Below are 25,866 nucleotides of genomic sequence, written 5' to 3'. Positions count from 1 at the left end.
TTCCTTTGCGCCTCAGGATTTTCAGCAGCAAACACAGTTTCCAGAAATGCGTTGTTGAACAACATGGCACATCTTTGAATCCACCTGGGTGCTATTTATACAGAGGATAAATGTCATTTCTGTTATGCGAAGTGAGCAAAATTGTGTCCCCATCCCTCTCCTCGGGAATAAGCGTCTCTAGCAGGAACCCAGATTTTCAAGGTGCTGGTTGAGGGGGGCCGCGGACCGACGGGTGCCCTCTGGTCTGCGGAGCAAAGGCGTTGGTCCAGTGGGTTCCGCGTGCCTCCCCCCCGCGCGGTGGTGCTGGAATGTGCTGGAAGGAGGAGTGAGGGGTGTGTCGCATCTGAGGGACAGAATATTGAGCCTTCTGCCCTGAGGGCGCTGTGGCCCTAGCATTGCGAGCAGCGCCCGGGGTCAGGCCCAGAGGGGCTCGCGGATTGCAGCGGTGCCAGGCAGGGCGCGGGCATCTTTGCCCAAATCATCTCGTTTAACGCTCATTTCAACCCTGAAAGAGAAGAATCCACTCTCTTTTATGGGCGAGGACATTAAGAGTCAAAGTTAAGTGACCTTCTTATGACATTGGGGCTCGGAAGTCCTAGCGCTCGGCTGGGTGCCATTGCCTCCCCTGTGCCCACGGGCTCTTCACTGGCCACATAATGCTGCTCTCACCTGCAAGAGAGGCAGCCGGAGCCGCGCGGTGGGCCACGGTGGCCGCAGGGACATTCCGGGGGACATTCCGGGGACGCCGGTGTTGTCTTTGTTGTTTCTGCCTTAACGGATTAAGGCTCCATCTCGTCTGTCCCCTTGGCAAACCGTTTTTGGATCTGTCATCTGCAAACCCATTAAATATTTAGCTGATGCTATCCTCGAGGGTAATTGATCCCTCCCTTTGTCGGGCACCGAGTCGCGCAGTTCTTGCTTTGATTTGTCCTAAATCTCCTTCCTTCGATCAATCTAGGATCTAGAGAACTAGTCTGAGGTGACCCTATCCACTGTCTTCATAATTTCAAAGACTTGGATTGTTGAATTATTGAAATGTCTACAATAGACAAAATTTTAAGCCTCTGAAAATTTATTCAAAATTAAACAGCGGTTATTAATTTTTTTTATTCAGATACTGGCTGGTGAATTTCAGTAACCTCTAGACTTCTACCTACTTAATTGGTTCCAGAATTATAAAGAAATGCTCATACTTCTACAGCCTATGTGATAAACTTGGAAGAAAATAAAAATCCAGCATTTTAGTTCTGGAAAACGATTGTAGGCCTAGCATCCAGAAACTAAATGATATTAGGTGAGTGAATAGGGGAAAGTCAGATCTGAGTAGACTTTGGAAATGTCACCAGGGCCGCTTGGAGTATGGTTTTCCAAGCTTCCAGCCTCACTACGCTCAGAAGCTCCGTCCCTGGGTCCCTGGCCGTCCCTGAAAACATGACACTTATAGGAATCCCCACGTGGGACTCTCGTGCAGATGCGAACCTGTGTCTGTTCCCCGTGCGGCCAAACGTCCGTCTCCCTGCACACACGCGTGTGCGAGCGTGCCCGTGGACGGAAATGCCATGTGGTGTGCGGCGTCGCCGTCGATTCACGGGAAAGGGGGCATCGGTTCTGTGTTCTGATTGTTGGGACCTGGTAAACGGGGCCCCCGCCCCTGTGCCCGTCCTCCTCAGGGGCACTCAGTGGGCTCCCTCAAAGCTAGACATCGCGGGCTCGCCAGGAAGCACGTGCCACTCCCCCGCCATCACTGGAGAGGGGTGTGTGGCTGTGAAACCCGCCTGCCCCCTTCTCGGCAGTCACAGTCCTCGGGGCAGCAAGGTGGTGTGGCTGGCCGAGACAGACGGCGCTGGGGGCCGAGCTCTGTCTCCTCTGGCATCCGCGGCCGGGGTGGTGGGGAGGGGCCCGTCTGATACGGCTGCGGGGTGGTCGGGGGGGGGGCTCCATGGGGCGCCAGGATGCGAGGAGCAGGAAGAGAGCCAGCATTTCCGAGCGCGGTGGGGTTCGTGCCCAGACCTGCGGCTGGGCTGCATGTTCTCGAGGGTGCGAGACTCGATGTCCAAGGCGACCAAGGCCCTCGCATAGAGCACTAGACTCGGTTTCGTGCGGGCCCCGTTACATCTGCATCCATCCTTTGATCTTGCCATCCTCCGTGCATCTCGGGGCCCGGGTGCCCACAGCCGTACGTAACAGTAGAAAGCCAAGTTTTTCAAGACGGCAAGCCCAGCGTGAGTTGACCTTCCCTACCGCACACCAGACCCAGAGGCAGACAGGATCACGTAAGGCGGGAACAAAAGAAACCAGGGCACGGGGCCGGCAGAGCGAATCCATCCTCGCCTCTGGGGAGAAGCCGCGGCCTGGAAAACGAGAGAGGAAGCAGCTCTCGGGGGCGGGACTCAGCGCGGCCCTCCGCTTCCTCGCAAACCCTGTGGCAAGCGGGGCTCAGGCCACGAATCAGACGCAGGGAAAAAAGGTGCTTCAGCTATCGACCCAGGCGAAGATGCTAAACCACCCTGGCAGTCATGCTTGGGTGGGGGGCGGGGGTGTCTGGAGCATGGGGGAGTGGGGAGAGCTCAGTAGATCACTGAAGTTTGCAGGGAGAATCTCTAATCCTGGACGAGTAGCTCAACTCGGGGGCGCTTCGCAGAGCCTTCCCGCCCCGAAATCCTTGTCCTAAGTGGCCTTGCGAGCGGGAGAGGAGGAGACACTTCGGGGCTACGATACAAATGCACCGCCCTGCGTGTTACCAAGTGCGACGGTACAGGAGTCTGTGATCAGACGCAATCTGTCACACGTTTTAATCGTGTAGATCCGCAACCGTGAACTCGGGACTGTTTTTAGGAGAAAAGGAAAAGTTAGCAAAGGATTCTGGGAGCTGCTTTAAGAACCACAAGCAGAGGGAAGTCTGCCTGTGTATAATATCAGGAGGAAAACCCGGATGAAGAGCTTTTTTAATAGAAAAAAGAGGGAAATGCGAGACCAAACAATCTCTTAAATAGGAAATTGGACAACCTAATTCTAAGTTAAAAGAATAATAATACACCAATTTATGTAATTACCAAATATTTTTCAAATGCACGTAAACTTCCATTTTGCCAAGGATTCGTGGACGCGGGAGCACCACGAACAGCAGTATAAACTAGATCAGCTTTCTGGGGGAGAAATTGCTGGTGCATCCAAACCTTTGAAATGTCCACACATTTGGACCAGCAATTATATTGCTAGGACTTTATCCCAAGAAAATTACCAGATACGTAACCAGAATTGTGTTCGCTTTTATTATTTAGAGCATTGTCTATAGTTGCAAAAGTTCAGTAATAGGTGTTTGGCTAACTAGGTTATGATACACTGTTATGAAACTACTCTGCAGCTCCTAAACCCTTATTGTCAGAGGCATTTAATGGTATGGGACACAGTGACCGAAACAATATTGCAAAACAACATATACATTATGAATTCAATAATGTAAAAAGTCTACGCACGAAATACAAATTGTGGTATTTGTATGCTGGTGGCTTTATGGGTATTGGAGCTTATCTGCTTTTTTTCCCCCCAAATTTTCAACATAATTGGAAAACAATTTTTTTTTCTTTTTTTTGTGTCTGTGGGTTGGTGGGGGGAAGCAATGTGAAGGGTCGTGACGGGATTCAGTGGGGTTCAGGAAGGTTAACTAGCCCTAATCCCAAAGGACGAGACACAGAGGCCAGTGTCCCAGACTCTAAAGGGAGGAATAAGTCTTTATAGTCCAGAAGCATCGTTTGGTGCTTTGAAGAGATCCCTCCTCATCATTCTGAGTGCGGAAAAAACTAGCTTCCAGACCAAGTACTTCTAAGGCCTTTTTCTAATCTCCTTTTGAAAAACTTTTCATTTCATCCTTAGCCGAGAGCCAGGGGACAAAGCAATTTCACTTAATATGTAAAAGCTGAGATTCACATGGAAACCACCACTGCCCCAGCCGAAGAAATGTACTTGGCGACAGTGATTTTTAAGTCTTTTACCTTTTCTCATCCACTGAGTGAAGGCGGCAGCATGACCCAGGGCAGTCGCACGCAGTAAAGGCAGCAGGTCCCAGGGGGCCGGGGCGGGGAGTAGAGAGGGCACCCACGCAGGCGCAAGGTCCGTGAGCACCCAGCGCCCAGCGCTCAGGGCTTCTCACTCTGGTGTGAGTCAAGTCCGTCCAGGTTTTCTGCTATTATTGGACTACATGCAAGACCAGTCTTAGAAGCCTTTTCAAAATGTGTCCTTCCAACTGCAGGTAAATATTCACTACGTAATTTTAGAATCTTCGTACATTTTCCATCTCCTTTTGGAACCAGGAGACGTGACTGTTACTCAAATACTGGTATCAGGAAAGATATTGGCAGTGCTGTTACGCTGCCCTTCTAGAAAATTCTATTTATGCTTTCTTAATATGTATTCTAAGTTCTAAATGCTTAAAGTCACTCTGTACACATGGTAGATTCTAATGAAGTGGACTTTCACAAATCAAATGAGATTTCAGGGGGTACCTCCATTTTATACTTGAACAGTTAAATTCCTTAATTTTATTCAATACATATACAGTTGGATCAAAATCCCATTTTGTTTTAATTTTTCTTGAATTAAAATGAAAAACAATAGTTTACATCTAAAAAATGAGAAATGTTATCACATCCTTAGGACCTCTGGTTTTGGATTAAATGCTATCACCACCTTCATTTGCTTTTTTCAGTTTCGTTGAGGTATTATTGACGCACCTCACTGTGTAAGATTAAGGTGTACAGCATCACGGTTTGATTTACCTACATTGTGAAATGGTTACCGCATTAAGATCAGTTAGCATTCGTCTCACAGAGATGTAATAAAAAGAAAAAGCAGAAATTTTTTTTTTAAATTTTTTTCCTCGTGATGAGAATTAGGATTTGCTGCCGTGACTCCCATACATGTCCCACGGCCCTGGGCACGTGGCCGTCACGCTGCACCTGCCCCTCTGGCCTTCCCCGCTTAGTCGGAAGTCCCTGCCTTTCAGCCACCCTCCTCCAATTCCCCGTGCCTCTCCCCCTGCCTCTGCTAACCTCAAAGCTCATCTGTTTTTCTATGAATTGGTTTTTGTTTGTTTTGTTTTGTTTTGTTTTAGATTATACATAGAAATAAGATACAGTATCCGTCTTTCTCTATCGGACCTGTTTCACTTAGCGTAACGCCCTCGGGGTTCGTGCATGTTGTGACAAATGGCAGTATTTCCTTGTCTTCTTATGGCCGAATGATATTCCATTGTGTACGTAATATATAGATATATGTATATCACAATTTCTCTATCCATTCATCCGATGACGGACACTCATGTTCTTTCCGTATCTTTTTTATTGTAAATAATGTTTCAGTGACTGTAGGGCAGCACCTTCATTTAATTCATGTCGAGTGTGACCACTGACCATTGGAAACAATTTTTGGTAGGATTACCTTTAGAAAATAAAGCTAACCCAAGTCCAAAGACTTTGGTTGAAAATGGGCTGCATAACAAGTCAAGTGGGTAGCAACAACAACACGTAATTAAAACAACGAGCAAATGAAGTGTTTTTAATCAGCCGTAGCGCTGACTTATTGATAACCCTCTCAGTTATGAGTGGAGTGATCGAGACCTAATTAGTCTGGTCCAGAAGAAGCAGCAAGAAGTTTGCCTTTGCGGTGAGATGCACCTCAGCTGTGGCTGGCCCTCTGATCAGGAGACTCGGAGATGGACAAGAGCGGATATTCTCACACGTTCTTCTGACGGATGGAAGCCCTTCTCGGCCACTGGGCGGAGAGGATTTGAAAGTCTGCTGACCCATCACCACCCACGGCAACATCCAGGAAGAAATTATATGTAAACTATTTAATCACCTGTCTACAACAGGAACCCTGCGATTATGACCCACTACAGACTGAGTAGTTGTGTCTCCCCAAAGTTTATATGTTAAAATCCTAATCCCGATGTAATATTTGGAGGTGGGGCCTTTAGGAGGTGCTTAGGTCATGAGGGTAAAGCCCTCCTGATTGAGGCTAGTGCCCTCATAAAAAAGGGGAGGCAGAGAGCTCCCCTTCCCTTTCTGCTGTGAGGACACAGCGACAGGTGGCCGTCTGTGGATGAGGAAGCGAGCTCTCGCCAGACACCGAACCTGCCAGCACCTTGATCTTGGGCTTCTAGCCTCCGGAACTGTGGGAAATCAGTGTCTTGTCTCTGAGTCACCGGTCTATGGCCTTCATTATAACAGCCCAAACAGACTAAGACATGACCTCACTGGTGGGTGTCTGCAAGGGGACAGCCCTGACTCCACGGGGGTGTGATCCTCGGGGTGCCCCGCCTAGGCAGTGAGAGGGTGTGGAGCGGAGGCAAGGCCCCAGGCAGGCAGGCCGGGACGGAGCCAGTGTTTCCTGCCTGGGCCCCTCAAACTGGACCAATTAATCTGTCTTTCGCCGACCAGTTTTCTTAGTTCTCAAGCTGTTGTCGTTCATGCACTCAAAGAATATTCACTGACCCCTTGAACCTGCCGTGAGATACAAAGAAGTAGGGCCCATGTCTTCGCCTTTGGGGCTCAGTTTGCCACCCACGCGCAAGGAGAAAGGATTTCCGGACATTAAGAGAGAAGGAAATCGGCGCCGCGCCCCAGAGCAGCCCAGCTGTGTCGCGTGCCGGGGGCGCGTCGGACGGAGGCGAAGCAGCCAAGGCCCAGGAGACGGCACTGCCTGTCCCCGCCCGTCTCTGAATGTCATATTGGCACTGGCACCTGCCAGCACCGTATGTCCCCAGCAGGGACGTCCACAAGGCCAGCGCCGTGAGAGTCATCAGGCTCCTTGGCCGTGTGTCTCTCCGGGGACCAGCGCCGTGGTGACGATCGGAGCACCTCTGGGTGCAGGGTGGGGGGGTCTGGAAGGCGGACCGAGATGAAGCTTTCGCACCTCAAGGCCAGATGGAAATCGCCCAAAGAGCTCATCTAGGGTCTCGCTGCTGAGCCCCACGCCCAGAGGTCGCGATTCAGGGGGCCCGGGGTGGGGCTTTGTGTTGCGTGTCGCTGAGGAATTGCCAGGTGATGCTGACGGAGCTGGTGCTCGGGGGTGGATACAGGGCGGGTGACCTAGGGGACTGTGACCCCCCCCATCATGGCCTCAGTAACGAATCCGAGGGCCGGTCTGGAAACTCCGAACCCTGTCTGCCGCACTGCTGAGTACCCACATCGGCTCGGATGCGGGGCAGTACCCAGACTCGGCCGCAGGGGGCCTGAGGCCTGGCCCACCGCGGGGGCCCTGTTTGGTCACCCCCTTATTATGAGGAACAGCGTCACATGTTCTTTCTAACTAGGCAGCTAATTCACCCTCATTGTGTAAAAACTTTGTGGGAGTTCCTTTATTTAATCAGCAGAAAACTATCGTAATTCACCAAATCTCTTCTATTTTTTAAATGAAAAAAAGTGCATTATTCATAATCAAAAGTAATATGCATTCATTGAATAAGAAGAAGAAGATACAGATAAACAAAAAATAAGTGAATCAAGAAATACCACTACCAAGAAAAGGCTACTTTTGAAGCCCTTCAAATCACTGTATGTGTTAAAACACAACGGGGTTGATTCTGTTGAGTCTTCCTGCCCTGCAGTTCTCTGAGTCAAATTATTTTTGCCTTTTGTTATCTGCTGGAGTGGAGTCTGCGTTGCTATTGGCAACCTCCTCATAGCAATGAGTGGCAGGTCCCAGACCCACTCTGCCTCTAAGAAGGCAAAACCGTGGAAGCATCTCCGGTGTGTATTTTCATGATAGGGCCCCCGCTGCGTGCACCGGGCAGAGGCACCACTGCCCGCCACCCGCAGCCAGCATCAGAGCCGTCAGCCACGCCAAGGGCCAGGACCATGATCCCCTGTGGGGTGTAAGGAGTCGAACAAAGGGGTGGGAAAGAATAGCCTTAGGCACTGAAGACCCCTGTGTGTGAGACGCGTGGGCACTTGGGAGTGTTCTCTACCTTAGGGGTTTGCCAGACTTAGATGCCAATTTCAAGGATGGAAACGCCGATAAGCATCTCCAGGGCCACAGGCAAATGCCGATAGGGCCCCTCTCTTGCCTCCATGCTGGGAATGACAATAGGAGTGGTCGCTGTCCGCTGTCCGCAGCCTTTCAGAAGACGCGCCTTCATCTGCGTGCTCTTCTGAGAAATAGCTCCTAGGTGGGAGGTAAATGGAAAGGTTGCCTTTATTTTCCTCTTCTCAGTGTTTGGGTTCTTACATTGCCTTAACTTTTGATTTTTGAAATGGCGTACGTGGGCACTCCGCCACTTCTGAAGTCTTATGCTGATGGCCAGGCCCTCTTCCTCCTCGTCCTCCAAATCTGTATTCCTGATGGCCCCATGCCGATCACATGTGGCTGGTAGCCAGGTCTCAGGGAATTCTGCCCTGGCCAAGCCACAGATGGGTCGCCGCATCGCAAGCCCGTGCCCTTTTTATTAAGAACAGCGCAAACATGAACAGATGCGTGTGCAGCGTGCGGTGACAGACGGTGAGGCCCTAAGAGGCGTAGTGGGAGAAATGTGTGAGTTTGGTCTAGAGAAGGGTAGAGACGATGGAGGCCTGGCAGGGTCTGCGGTCTTTATCTTGAGATATCTGGAGTCTCATCAGCGGTGCTGTTTCTTATGGGAGAACTTGGTCCACATGGAAGTAAAGGTCATAAGAACTGGTTTCTATTCGAAATAAGAACAGATCTTAGAATTAACTACTGAAAAATGCAGTGGGATGTGTAGGGCGATCACAGGCTCCCTGCCATGTGAAGGTTTGCTGGGAGTCCGAGTGCACACATTTCAGAAACGCCAGAAAATGGACTTCAGTCCCGGATGGAAAGTTGTCATAGATATTCTTCAAATATTATTAAGGATCGATTTAACCATCCTGAGCAATTCATCTAATTCCTCCTACTGGTGCTTTTAGAATAACCTATTCGCTGGTGATCTTATGTTCACAGTCACTTTAAGTATCGGTGGCGACTCCCATTGCTGTCCTATGAAACCCGTTTACCTGAGTCCCACGCGTGGCACACGCGGCCACATGCACCTCTCGCTTCCAGCATCCCTGTTGCCGTGGTACTAGTCTCACTGCTGCCTCCGATGGGCCTCGCCTCCTTGTGGCTCATCTATTGTCTTCTAAACGGTCTTTTCTCCTACTCCAAACAGGCAGGGACGGAGAGGCGAATGATCAGACTTCCTTTTTCTCATGTGTCTAGTTTTAAAAAGTGTCCCAAATGACAGGTTTTTTTTTTTATTTTTCATCTTGTACGTTTTTGGACAATGTGAATTAGAAATAGACATTCTCCATGTATATTGCTGGATGAAAGAAGTGCTACCATGGAAAAAAAGGAAGGAAGGAGGGAAGGAAAGAAGGAGGGAGGCAGGGAGGAAGGCAAAGAGATAAAGAGGGAGGAAGGAAAGGAGGGAGCAAGGGAAGGAGGAGGGAAGATGTCTGTAGCCGTGGAAAGCAGGGAATGTTCAGTTTCTTGCTCAGGCTTACGCAGATGGAGCTAGGTGGTCAGCAGCTGGCTCCGGCCTGTCGGCACAGTGGCCTAGAAGACACACAGAGAGGTAGAATCTGATTAAAGCCATAACAGAGCCTGGATGGGAAATCGTTCCCAGGGTTTAAATTCTCCTAGAACAGAGAATTGTCACACACGCACACACGCGCGCGCGCGCACACACACACACACACACACGCACGCACACACACTCCACACCCCACACCTACATTCCTAGCTTGACATGGAGGATACTAAACATAAGAAACAAAGCTACAGAGCTATTATGTTACTTTTAAAGGCAAGGTAAGGTTGTCTGGTTTCTGGTTTTGTTTTAGTTTTTTAGGAATGAAGTCATTGAACAATTGGCAAAATTTCATGGGGATTTATTTTCGTTCTTTCTTGCCAGTTTGATTTTGATTTGACTCACCCCAAAATATGTCATCTTTATTCATAAAATATGTGTAAACACTAATATTCCAAATTGGATTTTATTTATTGTTAGAAGTTATTTAATCAGGAGGCCACCCAGAGAACTAATTAAAATCTAATAATCTCCCTGAAGTATAGGCTGTTTAGTAAGAATGATAATTTTACTTAGAAGGAATCACTTTTCTAATATATTCACTTTTCTACAAGATTAATTTATGTTATACTTTGTTCCAAAGAGATTTACAGTAGCTTCGTAATTTTTGTTTTTTAAAGTGGTTTTTATTCATCCTCAAACTTTATTTTAGATGTCTTACATACAGAATTCTTATAAAAGGCTTAGTATTTAATACATGGAAATCCTGAGATTATTTTAAAAGAAAATTTAACATTTAATTGAGACAGAAAATCAAATCAAATACAATAATTTAAAAAAAAATAACAGAAAGTAGTTGGCTCCTTAAGTTAAGGATTTTATAGTCTCTCCTTTTTATTCAAATTATTGTCTTGCAATGTAATATTAGTAGCCAAACTAAATACATGCTCTATTTGCCCACAATTCTCCTTTTAAAATGTAGCATTTGCACACTTAGGGCAAAGATTAGAATGATTCCCCTAGAGTTTAACTTAGTGTCAAAGTTTCCACTTGGAGTATCTGCTCAGAGGTTGGTATATTACAAGGTAACTATTTTGAGAGAGAAACACACACACAATAAACTTTTTCTTTGGAAAAAAGAGCTCCCATGCACGATCATTTAAAATTAATTAAAATGATTAATGATGCTAATAAATTTATTTAAAGCAGAAATAAAAATATATGCTGACACGATGCGATTGCCAGTTATTTCCATTTTAAACAGTTAAAGTTGTATCTCCAATTTAAGTGAGAGAAGGTTAGTTTTTCTCAGAAAGCGGTGTGTATACATTGCGACAGCAGCAGAGATCACCTTTCCCAGGGTACTGGGGTCATGGCTTTATTTTTAAAACATAGTGTTTGCTCTTGGAATGTTGTTTTATAAATGCTATTTTATGCTGGACTCTACCTTTGGAACTGAGATACCCAATAGTGAAGCCAGTAGATACATTTAGTATTTATGAAAATATAAATGAGTTAATTAAAATTAAATAAAATTTGAAATTCACTTTCCAAGTGTGGCTAGTGGCTACCGTGTTGGCCAGTGCAGCTGTGTATTTCCATCTTTGCTAACCCTTTCGGAAAGCACAGCTTTCAATTGTGTCTTTCTTGAGGGCAGAGAAGGGGTGTTTACGGGGAGCCCCAGCTTCCAGCACAGCCCTTGGCCATAGTGGGCGGGGCGGGCATCATTTATGGCCGCGCGGGCTCTATAGACCAACTGCAACGCTCACCCACACACCTGGGTACCTGGGTGAGCCTGCATCGTTTCGAGACTTAATTTTCTCTTTCATAATGAAATTAATATTAATATTGGTTGAATGAGATAACTCACTGGTTAAACTCTAGAACATAGGAAGAGCTCTTAATACCCTAGTTGTTACTGCTGCAATTATTTTGAAAACTTAGTATTTTTTGAAAGAATAGTTAAGGGAGCGACATTCTCGGTATGACTTTACGACTCCAGAAACGGCCCCTCACACATACAGAATCCTTCAATTCCATATTATTTTTCTCGTTTTCATTCTAAAAAAGAAATATTCAACAAATCTAAGTAATTGGGGCACAGATGAAATGAAAATATCCTGTTACTCGTAATATTTTGAATATTTAATTCATTTTAAATTTATATAATTCCATAAAAGAAAAATGTAAAAATATTTAGATTATAAAATAATCAATGGCACCTATGTTTTGCCATCAGTCATTTTAATGTTTTTAATTCATAAGCTTTTTAAAACACAGCTCCTGTATCCTGTATGCTCTATGCAAAATTTTACATTTTTTCACTAAACGTTCTATTGATAGCATTTTCCTATATTATTGGGAAGGATCATATTTATAACTAGAAACAGGTACTTTTTATTATAAATACTAGACACTTTACAAATATTATGTCACTGAATGAAGGCAAAAACATTCCAAAAGTGAGACGTAAAGTATTTATTTAACCATTTTCTTGTTTGGGAATATTTAGACTATTTTTTGTTGTTGTTGTTTTGGCTTTTAGGGAAGAGTGTCATTTTTAAAGGAGAATTTCTAATCTATAAATGTAAGGGCAAGTATTCATTGAGTGGGGTCCATTCTGATTTAGCGTCAGTTCAAATCCAGTAGGAAGAAGCCTCGCTAGGGAAACAAAGCCTCAGCCAGAGACCAAGGTGTGGATCAGAAAAGACTCAGTCGTGTCACTTTGAAGGATAATTATGTCACTGACATTGGGACCCTTCAAAGAAAGAGAGAAAAAATATTCGCAAAAATTCAAAACCACCTAGAAACGCATAGTTGAAATATGCCACATGTAAAATATCTCTATTCCATTAATATTTCAGCAATACTAAGAACAGTGAATTTTTTATGCTAATTAAATCACTGCTGTTCAAAGTGTGACATTTTAAAACACCTGTTTAGTGTATTTGTTATGTTGAAAATATAAAAATAACACTTTGATATAGAGCATCTATGAGCCATCCATATGCCTGAATGCCCATATGGTATTATAAATTTTAAAAAGAATTCTTTTCCCGTCGGAGGGAGAGATTTTTCATCAGCTCCCAAGAGGCCACTTATTTAGTGGCTCTTGTTCTGTCACCTCGCCATGTCGGCATTTCCTTAATGCACGATGACGCTGTCCTCTGTTGATTGTGGCAGGCGTGACCCACTCGGAACCCATCCCCATCTTTCCCTTACAGCCATACAGATTTATTAAGCTTAACCACTTCCTATTTTACTGCTAACATTAAAATATGTAAGTGACAAGTAGCCGCTTTTCTAAGAGTTATTCTTTAAGTAGATGATACAGCTTCCCACTGGAAATCAACCATAAAGTTGAAGTCAATATTTTTTAGACCTGAACTATTTATTTGGTATTGCTTTGTAGCTCTCAAACACATGTATAACACTAATGAGTAGACATGAAAAATGAAAAGGTTTATGAGAAATATGTGATAATCACGGTTTGCAAAGTGAAATTTTCTATAAATTTTTACTATAGCTTTTCTAAAGACACAATTTCGTCTTTCCTACTTATTGCAAAATAACATTTAAAGCCTTTTTCCTTCTGGCCATTTTACTATCTCGGCGAGGTCTAGGAATAGGACAAACGAGCCCCAAGGATGCAGCTGCTGGGGACTAGGATGCCCCTGCCCTCTCCTTGTGTCTTTCCTTTGTCGAGTTCCACCCTCGTGCCCATCGGGGCCTCAAACAGATGAGAAAGGCCCTGTCGCAGTGATGAAGAAGCCGGCGACAGCTCCCCACAGTCCCACTGTGTGTCCAAGAAGCATCTGGTGAGGCGCAAACGCAGGGCGTGAAGGAGACATCTGAGTGGGCACAGGCCCCTGTGAGGCCGGTCAGGGCCAGTGACCTCACAGAGGCGACCCCTGAACTGGCCCTGGAATAAGAATCGTGTCCTGCAGGGGCAGGAGGCCGAGCGGTGCTGCTTTTCCACCCCCTGGGGGAGCTCCGCCCTGCACATCGAGCGCGTTCTGGGGACAGACCATCCAGAGGAGTGTGCCACGACGTCTTTGCCTCGATCAACTCCAGTCCTATCACTTTTCTTAACTACTTAGAGATCAACGTGTACAAGAACTATAGATTTATAGATTCACATAATAAATCTCAAGAGGTTTTTTTTTTTCTTTTCTTTTTTTCCCAATTCTAGAAAAGGAAAGTCGTCCTTTCTTTTTGATATGCTGTGTCTATACGGACTAACAAAATAAAATGCTCGGCAGCCAGATACTGTACACCAACCACGGGAGCAGCCCACGTGGTTTGGAATGTCTCCTTCATTGGAATTTCCTTTGGGGGTCTGGGATTGGTTCAGATCTCCACTCCATCTTTGCTTGGCTAAGATACACTAGCCAGGTTTAATACGGTGGGGCACGTGCTTATGGGAGAAGCTGAGGGGCCATATGTCAGGGTTACTTATGGAAAACTTCGATAGGGGGAATGTGTAGACTTTGCCACAAAAATGACATGCAGCCAAGACCTAAAGAATTAGCCAGGAGAAAAGACAGTAGAAGAACAGCGTTCGAAGAATAGAACACTTCTCACGAGAAGACCCAAGGCCAAGGTAGAGAGTGGTGTGCTGACCGAGTTAAGAATTAGCATAGCTGGACCCCAGTGAACAGAGGCGCGCTGGGGAGACAAACATGGTCCTAACCTGCCCTAGAACTTGAAAAAAAGACGGTAAAAGGTTTAAAGACCATCGGGATGTGGGGTCTTAGTGGAGGACATCGGTAATGATTCAAGAGCTTGTAATGGCCACGTGGATGGGAACCGAAAGGAAGAGAAGGCCATGGAAGGTTAGAAAGCCCCGTGACCATGAAGCAACGTGATGCCCAAAAGAGCTTCTACTGTTTTGCAGCTAATTCCAAATTATGCATAGCGGAGGGAGGGGAAAATCAAGACATTATATAACTCGAAACAGTTGTACTGAGGTAACTGCACATGTCGAAGGCGTACGGCCTGGTACCTTTGGGCACGTGTGCGCCTGTGAAGCCATCGCAGTCAGCGAGCACCCCCAGCACCCCCAGAGCGTCCTCTTTCCCCGTGGGCATCCCTTCCTCCTTCCTCCATCCACACGCACACACCGAGACGTTTCTATCAACACAAATGACTTTGCACTTCCTTAACATAATGTAGTATATACTCCTTTGAGCCCGGGTTCTTAGACTCAGCATGATTCCATTGACATATGTGTCATTGAGATAATACTGAGATTACCCGTGTCGTGAGATGAATCGGTAGTTCATTTTTTTATCTCCTTTCCGCTGTACGGATACATCACGGTTCGTTAGCCATTTACCTGTTGGTGGTCACTTGGATCATTTCCCATTTAAGACTATTAAAAGTGAAACTGTTACAAATTTAACAAACCTTTCATTTCTTTCGGGTAAATGCTGAAGAATGGCACAGCCGGGTCACGTGGTAGGTACGTGTTCAACTTTTCAAGGAACTGCCCGGCCGTTTTCTGCCGCGATCGCGCCAGCTCGCGCTGCTGCCAGCAGCGAGGACAGGCCGGTCCGGCCGCGTCTTCGCCGGCACGTGCCGCGGCCGGCGCTTCAAATGTCAGCTATTCTGATAGGTGTGCGACAGCGCTCGTGTGTGTGATTCACATTTCCTGATGACTAACGATGACGAGCATCTTTTCACGCACTATTTGCCATCTTTATATCCTCTTTGGTAAGATGTCCATTCAAGTCTTTTGCCATTTTTAACCAGACAGTTTTATTATTGAGTTTTAAGGGTTATTTCTATATTACAGCTACAAGTCCTTTCTCAGATTTATGGAAACGTTTTCTCTCAATAAGTGGCTTGTCATTTTACTGTTCTAAAAGTGTCTTTCAAAGAGCAAACATTTTAATTTTGAGGAAGCATCAATTTACTCTTTTATGGGTCATGCTTTTGGTATCATAGCTAAGAAATCTCTATCTACCTGGAGATCAGTTTTTACCTTTTTTGTTTTTTTTTTTTAGAAATTTTATAGGTTAGGATTTAACATTTAGGTCTATTATCTGTTTTGTGCTAATTGGTATGAATCAAAACTTATCAAATTATGGATATCAAATTATTCCAGCACCGTTTGCTGGAAGGACTATTCTTTCTCAACTGAAGTGCCTTCAAACCGTGTCAAAAATTACTTGTCCAAATATGTGAGGGTCTATTTATGAACTTTCTATCCTGTTCCATTGATCTATTTTGTCTACTCTTGCACCAATACCACATTTTTTTTTTGCTAAATGTGTCTTTAGAATAAGTTTTGAAAGCGACAGAGTTGTTCATCCAGATGTGTTCTTTTTAAAAGCATTTTATGTATGCTAGATTTTGCATTTTCATATAACCAGTGGGTATTTTGATTGGGATTGCACTGAATTTACTGATTAATTTGAGGAAAATTGACATCTTCACAATATCAAGTCAGCTCACCCAGGCACAGGAGGATGTCTCTCTCCATGTATTAAGATAGTCCTCGAGTTCTCACAGCAATGCATTAATGCCTTAGTGTAGTCACTCGGATGTGTCATTTTGCGGTCAGTTTATCGTGTGTTGTGTTTTCCTGCTTCCTCGCACGCCCGGCAGTCTTTAATTGGTTGCCAGGCGTTGTGATTTTTAAGAAGCTGGGTGCCAGGTGTTTTTGCATTTCTGTAAGCATCCCTGAGTTTGTTGTTTGTTCGTTTGTTTCCCAGAGCGCCGTTACCTTATTTAGAACCAGTCCGCTCCTTTCATGTCACACGTTTACGATTCGTTAGGCGGGTCTCGAGCCGCTGCCCAGTCTGATTCGTTAGGCGGGTCTCGAGCCGCTGCCCAGTCTGGGACCGGTCCTCCCTGACCACTGCAGCTGTCCCAGTCTGCATGGCGGAAGTGGGCACTCTTCCCGGCCCAGTGTGAGCAGGAGGCACTATATATATATTTTAATCATTTTAGTTGGTTCTTTGGCGGGGGCGGGGGGGAGGGCAGTTTCATCACACGTGCTGATCGCTGATCGATACACAGTCGAATCCTCGAGGGACCCCTGCAGGGTTTTCTCCCAGGGTAGCCCTGTCTGGAGCTGTGTGCAATGAACTCCAGCCTCCTCGCTCCCTCCAGACTCTCGGCCCCATCTCCTTGACTCCAGGAGCCTGCCGGGGTCCGCGGGGACCTCCCGGCCCTGAGCTGCAGCCTTGAGCTTCTCTCGAGGCCGCCGCTCAGGCACCCGCAGGGCTCACCTAATTGGAAAACATCTCTCAGGAATCGCTGCCTGTCATTGCCTGAAAACCATTGTTTCGTTTATTTTGTCTGTTTATTTTCTTTGCTTTGCTTTGTTTTGTTTCTCACAAGGGAGGGTAAATCCGATTCCCGTTACTCCCTCCTGACTAGAAGCGGAAGTCTGAGAGCATATAATTTTAATTAAATTGGTAAAAATGAATAATAACATTGATAGCTGCAGAAGTAAACTGCCGGAAAGAGGTTTAGGCAAGGAGCTTTATAACAACCCGAAGAGAAATTACCAAGAAACTGTAAAAGGCCTTTTTCCTCCGCTCCGCCCTAACCTTTGTATTCTTTGGGACATAAGTGGGCATTTTGTCCTCTCGCTTCTGATTTAAATTGCAAAGTATTTTTAAGAGGTAATGCTCAAGTAAAAGTCACAAAAGAAAAGTGTAGAATGGATGGTCGAGGAGAACCGAGATCCACGCGGACGTTCTTTCGGAGGCGTTTTGATACACCGTTGAAGAGCACAGGCTCTGGATGTGGGCAGGCCCCTCCTCGTTGATGCTTTGTCTAATTACTCATTGAACCACCGTTTTTCTCTTTGCCAGAGGCGAGTCCCTCACTGTCATCCGGGTGGTCCAGTTAATCACAGTTCTTGACGTCAGGGAAAGTTGAGTTCCCTCCCAGTTCGATCACCTTCTAGCTCTGTGGCATTGTGGAGTTAGTCTGTCTCAGCCTCCAGGACTTTTTGCAGTAAAATAGGTATTATCCTACCAGCTTCATGGATTACTGTGAAAATTAAATAGGCTATATAAGTGAAATGAGTAATACCCTACCTGCCATATGATAAATATTCAATAGAAAAAATATGCCATTTCCCTAAATTGGGATACATTGCAACAACTCAGGCAAATTCAGACTCCATCCCCAATAAACATTTGTTTCAGTGGGTGGATAATTGATCTTTGTTTTACTTGTATAGTGCTTTTATGTGTTTGTGTTATTTACTTCTTTGTAAATTCTCAAATTTATTGGTATAGAAGATATTACACTAGGAGACCCTTCTCTCTTCACATAGTCTACCAGTGTGATTTTTTTTTTTTGCATGTTACCATTTGAGATTTTAAACCCATAGGTCTTTAAATGCATAATTGAAATTTGTAGGATTTTTTATTTTAATTGATACATTTGGTTAATTGAATCATTGTTGATTTAATTTGATTGGTCTCATACTAGAAGCCTTGGTTGGATTTTGACCTATGTTGTGTAATAAAGCACGTACCTTAGGGTTACCTGGCCCATCACTCCAAGGGACGGAGAGGAACAGCACGAACATGTCACCAGGAAGCTGTTGGCAGGGGACAAATCCATGACCGTACGAGTGGGTGGGGAGAATTAATGAAATAAAAATATGGCGAAGCGCCTGCGTAAACATGGACTCTGCCATGGAGCACTGTTCCACAATTAGAAACTGCGGGATTGATTTTCAGTAATTGTCCCTCCTCGATGTTTAATTAAAGAGCAGTCTCAATTTAAAGGTCACAGCGGACTGAGTTTTTCTGGATGATGGTCGATGAGAAAGTGTTTGGAAACAGCGACCGGGTGGCTATTCTCAGCTATGGCTTAAAAGATCCAGAGAGAGAGAGAGGCAGCGAAACATCCTCTCCCCGCCGTCCGGTCCTGGGGAGCGAAGTGCGTCCCGTGTCCCGGCAGTTGTGAGGCACAGATTGACTGACGGAGATGAAGGGCCTTGAGATGGGAGAATTAACTTAATGGTCTTCGCGATTCGGTGAGGTTTAAATTTGGAACATGTGTGCCGTGGGGAGAACGCGCTCTGCAGAGGCTGCCGGAACGGAGTTGCTGTGCAAAGGAGAAGAGCACGTCCGTCCTTTAGCTTTTCTTAGGAAGCCCAGGGTCAGGAACCGCACGGTCATGTGTGCATCCCATGACGTCGGCAGAGGTGGGGGCCCGCGAACGCCAGCTCCCATGACGGCACCGCACCGGAAGGGGACCCCGCGAAGCGGAGCGCTCCTTGCTGCTAAGCACTCAGGCCGCGCACATTGCCGATGGGCTCCGAATTTCAGATCCTGCAGCATGATCCACTCACACGTCGATGCTTAGGAACTAACAGACTCTTTGATACTGAGCCACTTCAAAGTTTTGTGTAGTTCAGGTCCCCAACGCCCAGAGCGCAGACTGGCGCCGGTGGGTGGCCTGTCAGGAACCGGGCCACACAGCGGGAGGTGAGCGGCGGGTGAGCGAGCAAAGCTCCGTCTGTGTTCACAGCCGCTCCCCAGCGCCAGCTTTGCTGCCTCAGCTCCGCCTCGGATCCTCAGGCGTCGCATTCCGACAGGAGCACCGGGCCCTGGTGCCACAAAGGCTGGGGACCGCTGGTTTAGGTGATCCCGAAATGCCGCCAGACCCGCATTCGTCCTGGCGGCAGGGACCCCGCACGCGGGCCCGTGGGCACCGGCTTCGCACCCGTGACTCAGGTGCTCGCCACCCCAGGGAGAGAAGGCGAGGCGCACGGGCTCGCGCAGTCGCTGAGTCCCCCGCACAGGTCCGTGCACAAAGAGGAGCGATTCGGGACACGGTGCTCAGTATTGCGGCCAACCGAACACGTCAATATCGTATGTGCATAATAAAATCACAGAATGTAGAGCAGTTGCCTGCATAGCGTTAATTAGCTAAATCTGACACCCATGTTTATATCTACATTCTATGCTTGCGAAGTAATGTCAAAACATAACGTGTTCATACGGAAGGATAGCCACATGCTTCAAAACGCCCTGGTTAGCAAAGAGATGCACACACGCGTGCACAGTGCAGTGCAAACTGTGACATAAGTGTGGAAAGGCCACCGGCAGCCTCCAGGTTGGCCGCTAAGCACCTGTCACGACCAGATAGCCTCTAAAGCTTGGCGTGGGAGGGCGGGGATTCCCTGAGAGGCAAACGCGGGACCCTGAAACCTGGGGAGAAGCCTTAGCGGTCCAGTCTGCTCTCACGTCGTGTTGGGGCCACTAAGGAAATTGCTCGGTGCGAAACCGGCCTCTAGCCGTTATCATCAGAGACTGGTTCCGCAGCGTGGGAAACTTCCCAATACCCTCCCCAGATATTTCGGCCATGAAATATAGAACGTCAACTTCCGGCATGACGTTTACTAGAACCGAGGGCCTCGAAGGATGACAGGATATCGTCCCTGTGGGGGGGGGAGAGATGTTTAAATGATGTAATAATGCTTTACTTTTGCCAAAGCCTTCGTATCTACTGATTGTCACCTGGCCCCAGCGGCCCCTTTCAAGCGCTGGCCTGTAGCCGTATGGTGCCCCCTCTCTTCTCACGGGTGGCGTGGGAGCGAGGGGCGTCGCGGTGCTCTCGGGTGCTCCGTAGGGGCGTGAAGGTATCCCAGCTGTAAACACGTCTCTCAATGGGGCCTCCGCAACGTGGACCCAACGCCCGCGCAGCCGTGCGATCGGAAAGGCGAGCCTCGCAGCCTGCCTGCTCGAGACTTACCGCACTGCGCTTTAAGCCCTTGCTTTGCCCTTTTTACCTTTCGTGGAGGCAGAGGGCATCTAGAAACCAGATTCCGGGCCCCTTTCCCGTTCCCTCGGGCGGACGGCGCCAGCTCGCGCTTCCTTTTCCTGAGACGGACCCCAGTTTAGTTCTCCCCTACCCCCCACCTTCCCTCCTGTGCTTAGAGAAGAGGCAGCTCCGAAAAGGATGCCCCCACTCTCTTGCATGCTCTTTAAATTCCTTCAAAACAGTCAAAACGTTTCGTCTCACGGGGTTAAGCCTCCACACGCCATGCTTTGGGTGAGGGCATCAGGGGGACTTCCGTGCGTTCCCGCGGTGGGATCGGGCACATTTGAATTGGCGAAGACACTGCGTGCCCAAGCGGGTCGTTCCCAGGCACACCGAAACGTGGACAGTGAGCAGGGGACGTGGGCAGTAGGGGAAAATCCCGTTTCCCCAGGACTGGTCCTCATTGGGTCAAAACGAAGTGGGGGCTGCGTTCACAGTCCCGCATTTGCTGTGGCGGAGAAGCCGCCCTGCCGGCAGGGGTCTGGGGTCGTTTCCTTGGTTCCCAGTGCTCCCCGCCTCCTGGCGCCGGCCCTGGAGGCTTCTGATTCCTGGGGTCCTCAGCGGAGGCGGAGTCTTGCTTTCCAGCTCCACCCTCCCTGACGAAGGCTGGGGCGGCCATTAGTCAGGACAGGTCCAACCCACTGTCCTAGGGCTGGGGTGAGGCCACCTGGGCCAACCTGTGACTCTCTGGCCTCTGATTGACCAGGGCTTCTCAAACTTCGCCGCACGTCGACATCACCCGGGGAGGTTTTGAAAGGGGCGCCGAGCCCGCTCCCTCTCCCCAGGCCCGTAGACACCGACGGGTGCGGCCCGGGCCCCTGTGCCGAGTGAGCACCCCACGGGAGACTCTGAGGCGTGCGGCAGTCCCCGGACTGGCATCCGTAGCTCTCTCCCTCATACTGGGAACTGGGGCCCCGCACCCAGACGGCGCCCCTGGGGGAGATCGCAGTGGAACTGCGGATTCCGGCGCGGGCGGGCCGCACGTGCTGAGCCACGGCTGCCCGTCGGCACGCGAGGGACACGGCGTGGCCGTCAGGAAGTTCTTGCTTACGGGAGGGGGACAGCCCGTCCTTTTCTGCAGGTAAAAATCCCCGCCCGCCCCCCAAGCAAAAATCATAGTGACCTTACTCAAATGGAGGACAAAGTCGGTTCGCGGTAGTAGTGAATCGTACGCTGTTCGCCTAATTCCTTTTAAAATCATAAAGGGCGTCTGTGCCGTGTATGTTTTACCCAATTAAAAATAAAAAGAGCGGAAGCACGTGAAACACATCTCATCAGGCCTTCGCTGTTTTTATTTTTCTGAAGTGGATTCATGATACAGCTGGTGCCCTGTGACCCCGTTACTTCATAATCCACAGGCCACTGCAGTTTTTCGTTTGGTTGGTTGGTTTTTTTTTTAACTGTCAGTCTGATCCAGTATATAAACTGTGTGTGTGTGTGTATAGTGAGCAACCTGGTAAATGAAGAATTATTAAAAGTCCTCTGTAATTTTTATTGCGTCCTATTATCTTTAAATGCAAAGACATTTTCTTTGTCTCGAGGAGTTGCTGGGTGGACCAGGCTCTGATTCTAGGTACTGCATTTAAAAGTCGCTCAAAGGAACACTATTGGTTTGGGGGTTTTTCTTTCTTTTTTTTTCCCCTTCCTTTTTCCTCCTTTTCCTTTCTTGCTTTTGAGGATGTCCTTCACTGAAGTGCAAGGACATTTACAAAGATTTCTAGGCTCCTCCATCAGTTGCTTAGTGCCTGTGGCTAATCTAACTGTGATATATGGTAAATATTTTCCCTTCAAGGAAAAGGGCTTAGAACTGCTTCTGTGCATTGATTGAGTACATTAGGCTAATATTTATCCATTTGAAACTTTGAGAATTGGCCGTACATCATCTAATAGCTGTGCACCAATTATAAGAAGTAATTATAGGAAGAATTTCCAAAAAATTAAGTATGAGATAGAAAACTTATCATTAGTGGTCTAGTGATGATTAAATTTGGGGAAGCTCAAGATGTTCATAATTCTTATTAATTTTAAAAGGCATGTGGGGTTTTTTTTCCAATATTAGAAATAAATGGGTTTCTAATATTCATTTTAAGATTATCTTGAACCTTAGAGCTATAACCTCAAAAATTCCAATTGTTTGTCAAAATTAGGTGTATCTTCTGGCAGAGACAGATAATTTTGTCTCTTTTTTCAAGAATTTGACTACAAAAAGGTGTCTCAAACTTGCCAGTTTTATTATCCTGTCAGCCTGTATTAAACTCACTTATTATATATATATATATCACAACATATATGTAATAAATTATATATATTCTCCCTTGAAATGAAAACTAATAAGATAAAACACCCACTCCCCTGCAGAAAAAATAAGCCATGATATTTTTAGGTACCTAAGAAGAGAAAAAGAAATCTATCTTTTCAAAAAATATCTATATTGGTACTGTTCTGTGAAAGACACATTTAAAACGACATTGTACATAATTGGTTTTCAAAACTCTTTGGGGCTGATTTTCCTTCTGTGTTTTATTGGTTTTTTAAATCATCTTCTTCATGTATTTATGTGTCTTTTCAAGTTCTAAGATACAGCATTTATTTTTTTATCATCAGAAAAATACATATTTTTTGAAATGAGAAATATATTATCCTTAAAACCAAGGACAAAAAAAATGACCAAGATTGCTTAAGCCAATTTCACTTTAAAATAAGTAGTGATATGCACCCACTTTTTCTCACAGAGGCGTCTCATCTTTTTCTCATGCTCCAGTCTTTGAGATGAAAGCTTCTGCTTCTAAAACCATATTCTCACAAAGGTCCCCGTGAAGACTAGAATGTCGAAACTTGCAAAACATATTTGAAACCACTGCCGACTTCTGTTTTGGGCTCTTCTTTGATCTCATTCAAGTTCGAGGACTAAAGAGAGGGCGGCGTGCTGATTTGGGCCACAGAGGGCCGTCGTCTGCACAGTGCTCCTGTGAGGGGCGGTTTAATTTTGCTATTTTGGGTATATGTGTGTGTGTGTATATATATATATATATAAAGTCTATTAAAGGAAAGTGGGTTTGTATTATGTTTTCCCCTTCTTGGTGTTCATTTTAAGAATCAAGTTTGTCTTGTTTTTTTTTTTTGTTTGTTTGTTCGTTTGTTCGTTCGTTTTTACCTTTAGAGCAAATATTTCCATCTCGAGTCATGCTCCCCAGCTGGAGTACCCAGCCTGTGTCAGGAGCAAATCCGGCTTCATGCTTGCCTTGCAAAACCCCGCTGATACCCAAGTTTCTCCTGCGCCTTTAGTTCCCATTTCTGTCATAGGATGCTATCCGTTGATATGGAGAGACGACGCACAGAACGTCGGAGAGACAGAATACAGATTTAGCACGACGGTAGGATGATCTATAAATTGGCGAACTGCAAACGTCTTGTATTCAAGTAGCATTGCAACCAAACCTTGTTATTCATAGGTTCTGTATTTGCAAATTCGTCTACTCATTAAAATTTATTTGGAACCCTAAAATCTATACTGTGGGCGCTTCCGTGACATTCTCGGATATGGGCAGATTTGCAAAACTCTGAGCCCCCGAGCCTGCACGTTCCCACTTCTTGGGACCGTGGCTGCTTGTTTCAGCCTCGTGCCGTGAGAGGGTGTCGTCCTCCCGGCTCCGTTAGCTCCGCGTCTTCCACGTATTCTGCCCTTTCCGGGGCTTCCTCTGCTTGGAACGGCCCCACGCGCAGGGCTGAGGCTCCGTCTGCCGGTCCTCAGCACGAGGAGGCTGCGTGTGCCTCGCAGAGAAGGCGCGTGTGTCCGAGGAGCTTCGTTAGGCTCGCGTGAGGGGGTCGCCGGCCGGCCATGAGTTCACGGTGAACCGGTCGACGATGCGTACTTAACCGGGCCGTGTTTAAACGGAAACACACGTAAAGCGAGGAGATCGATGTGCGGATCGGTTGATGAAACCGCAGCATCGGAGGCTCGTCGGGATCTCGCCCCGCGTTTCCCGGGGGGCCATGCGTCCGCGCGCGTGCAGTCGGTGTGCGTGGCGGCTTTACGGGACGTAAGTACAGGGAGTGCAAGGATCCACTGTGGGACCGGACACTACGTTTCGCAGTATTCGTGTGTCGAAAATGGGCTTCGAAGTCAAATTTTAACAACTGATTGATAATTTAAATGTACTAGACTTCTTCTTTTAAAGAATATCATGGTCCAGGGTTTTGCGGACTGTTTACTCTCAGTCTTTCCTATCTCTTCTGCGTATTCAAATTTTCACCTTTTGGGTTTGCTTAACACGTGGTAGCCGCGTGCTCACTGCAGTGATCTGGCTGCAACTATTTTAAGTACAGGCTCCTGGCTAGCTGCACCCACAGGGCTCAGAAATACAGACACAAAATGTCCCGTTTCTCACGTCGGGTGGATTCTCCTTTTGAGATAGCGGTTATTGTTGCTCTGGGGCCCAGCCTTTCTCGAACCTCAATTTCGGGAGAAGTGTTAGAAAGATCGAGTTACAGGTCAGGCGTGTCCTGGAATGAAAGCAGAGCTGGTCCTGCCGTGAGGCCTGGCAAGGCCCGGACGGCTGGACTCGGGTCCCTGAGACCCGGCGTGAGGACCTGGCACTGAAGGTGACCAAGGATATGATTCGTGGGTTAAACTGCAGGTGCGTAGGGTCCCTAGCCAAGGATGTTAATGGCAAAGCCCGTTAGGTATAGATCCGAGTCCTTGAGCTCCAAACAGCTTCCAGGTTCTTCCTCTGTAATGACTCTGGAATACGCCCATCCAGGAGCAGGGCCCCGGGACGTTAGAGTTCAAATTCAAGGTCAGGTGTGCCCGGCTGTAGATCCCCTGTATGTTCCGCCACCCCCCAGAGCTCTCTTAGTGACGGGAGCGTATGGAGGGCCCAGAGCAACTGCCGCCGCCAGGAAGCCCTCCCTGGGAAGTAGGAAGCCTGGCGGCAGCTGCGTGGGAGCTAACCCGGATGCCGCGGGGCGTTCCCGCAGGTGGCTTCGCCTGGAGGGTACAGCTCACGGTCGAATCCCACGCACACCTTCTTCACCGGGCCTCCAGATGCAAAATGTATTGTTCTAAGGAATTTCACTCTGAGTTAAATCTCTTATTTGTTTTCAGAATTATTTAACATTAAAAAACAAAACGAAACACTCTGATGAAGGTTAAGCTGGACGTGGAAACGATTCACGTTTAAGGAGGCAGCTCATAGGCACACCCCAGAGATGCATTCACCAAGGGTGCCCGGCACACCCCAGGGCGCTGAACAAGGTGGGCCCGGCCCCAGAGCCCGGTGACCCACCGACTTCTCAGCACAGAACATAATGGCTTTTATTAAAAAAGGTTTAGACAGTCCCTACAGGATGTGGAACAGCCTAGAAATTCATAAATGTGAACTTTTCCTGCAGAATTATTATATCACTTAGAATGGCTAAACTAAGGCCGCAGTGCGTGTGTTAAGGTTAATCGCAGTGCAATGGGCTGACACACGGAGCATTGCAGAAAGGCTTGATTAAAACCGATATAAAAACAATAACTTTGGGGCCAGCCTTGAGGG

The 25,866-nt window shown here is 47.1% G+C and overlaps 1 protein-coding gene across 4 annotated transcripts in view; it reads left to right on the top strand.

Moving 5' to 3' along the window:
- PRKN (parkin RBR E3 ubiquitin protein ligase) overlaps positions 1-25,866 on the top strand; it is a 943,383-nt gene that overhangs the window by 688,981 nt on the left and 228,536 nt on the right. The gene's annotated exons all lie outside the window — the stretch shown is intronic.

Source organism: Rousettus aegyptiacus, unplaced genomic scaffold, assembly GCF_014176215.1.
Source record: "Rousettus aegyptiacus isolate mRouAeg1 unplaced genomic scaffold, mRouAeg1.p scaffold_m13_p_1, whole genome shotgun sequence".
Classification (NCBI taxonomy): domain Eukaryota; kingdom Metazoa; phylum Chordata; class Mammalia; order Chiroptera; family Pteropodidae; genus Rousettus; species Rousettus aegyptiacus.
This window is presented reverse-complemented; position numbering and strand designations above follow the sequence as displayed.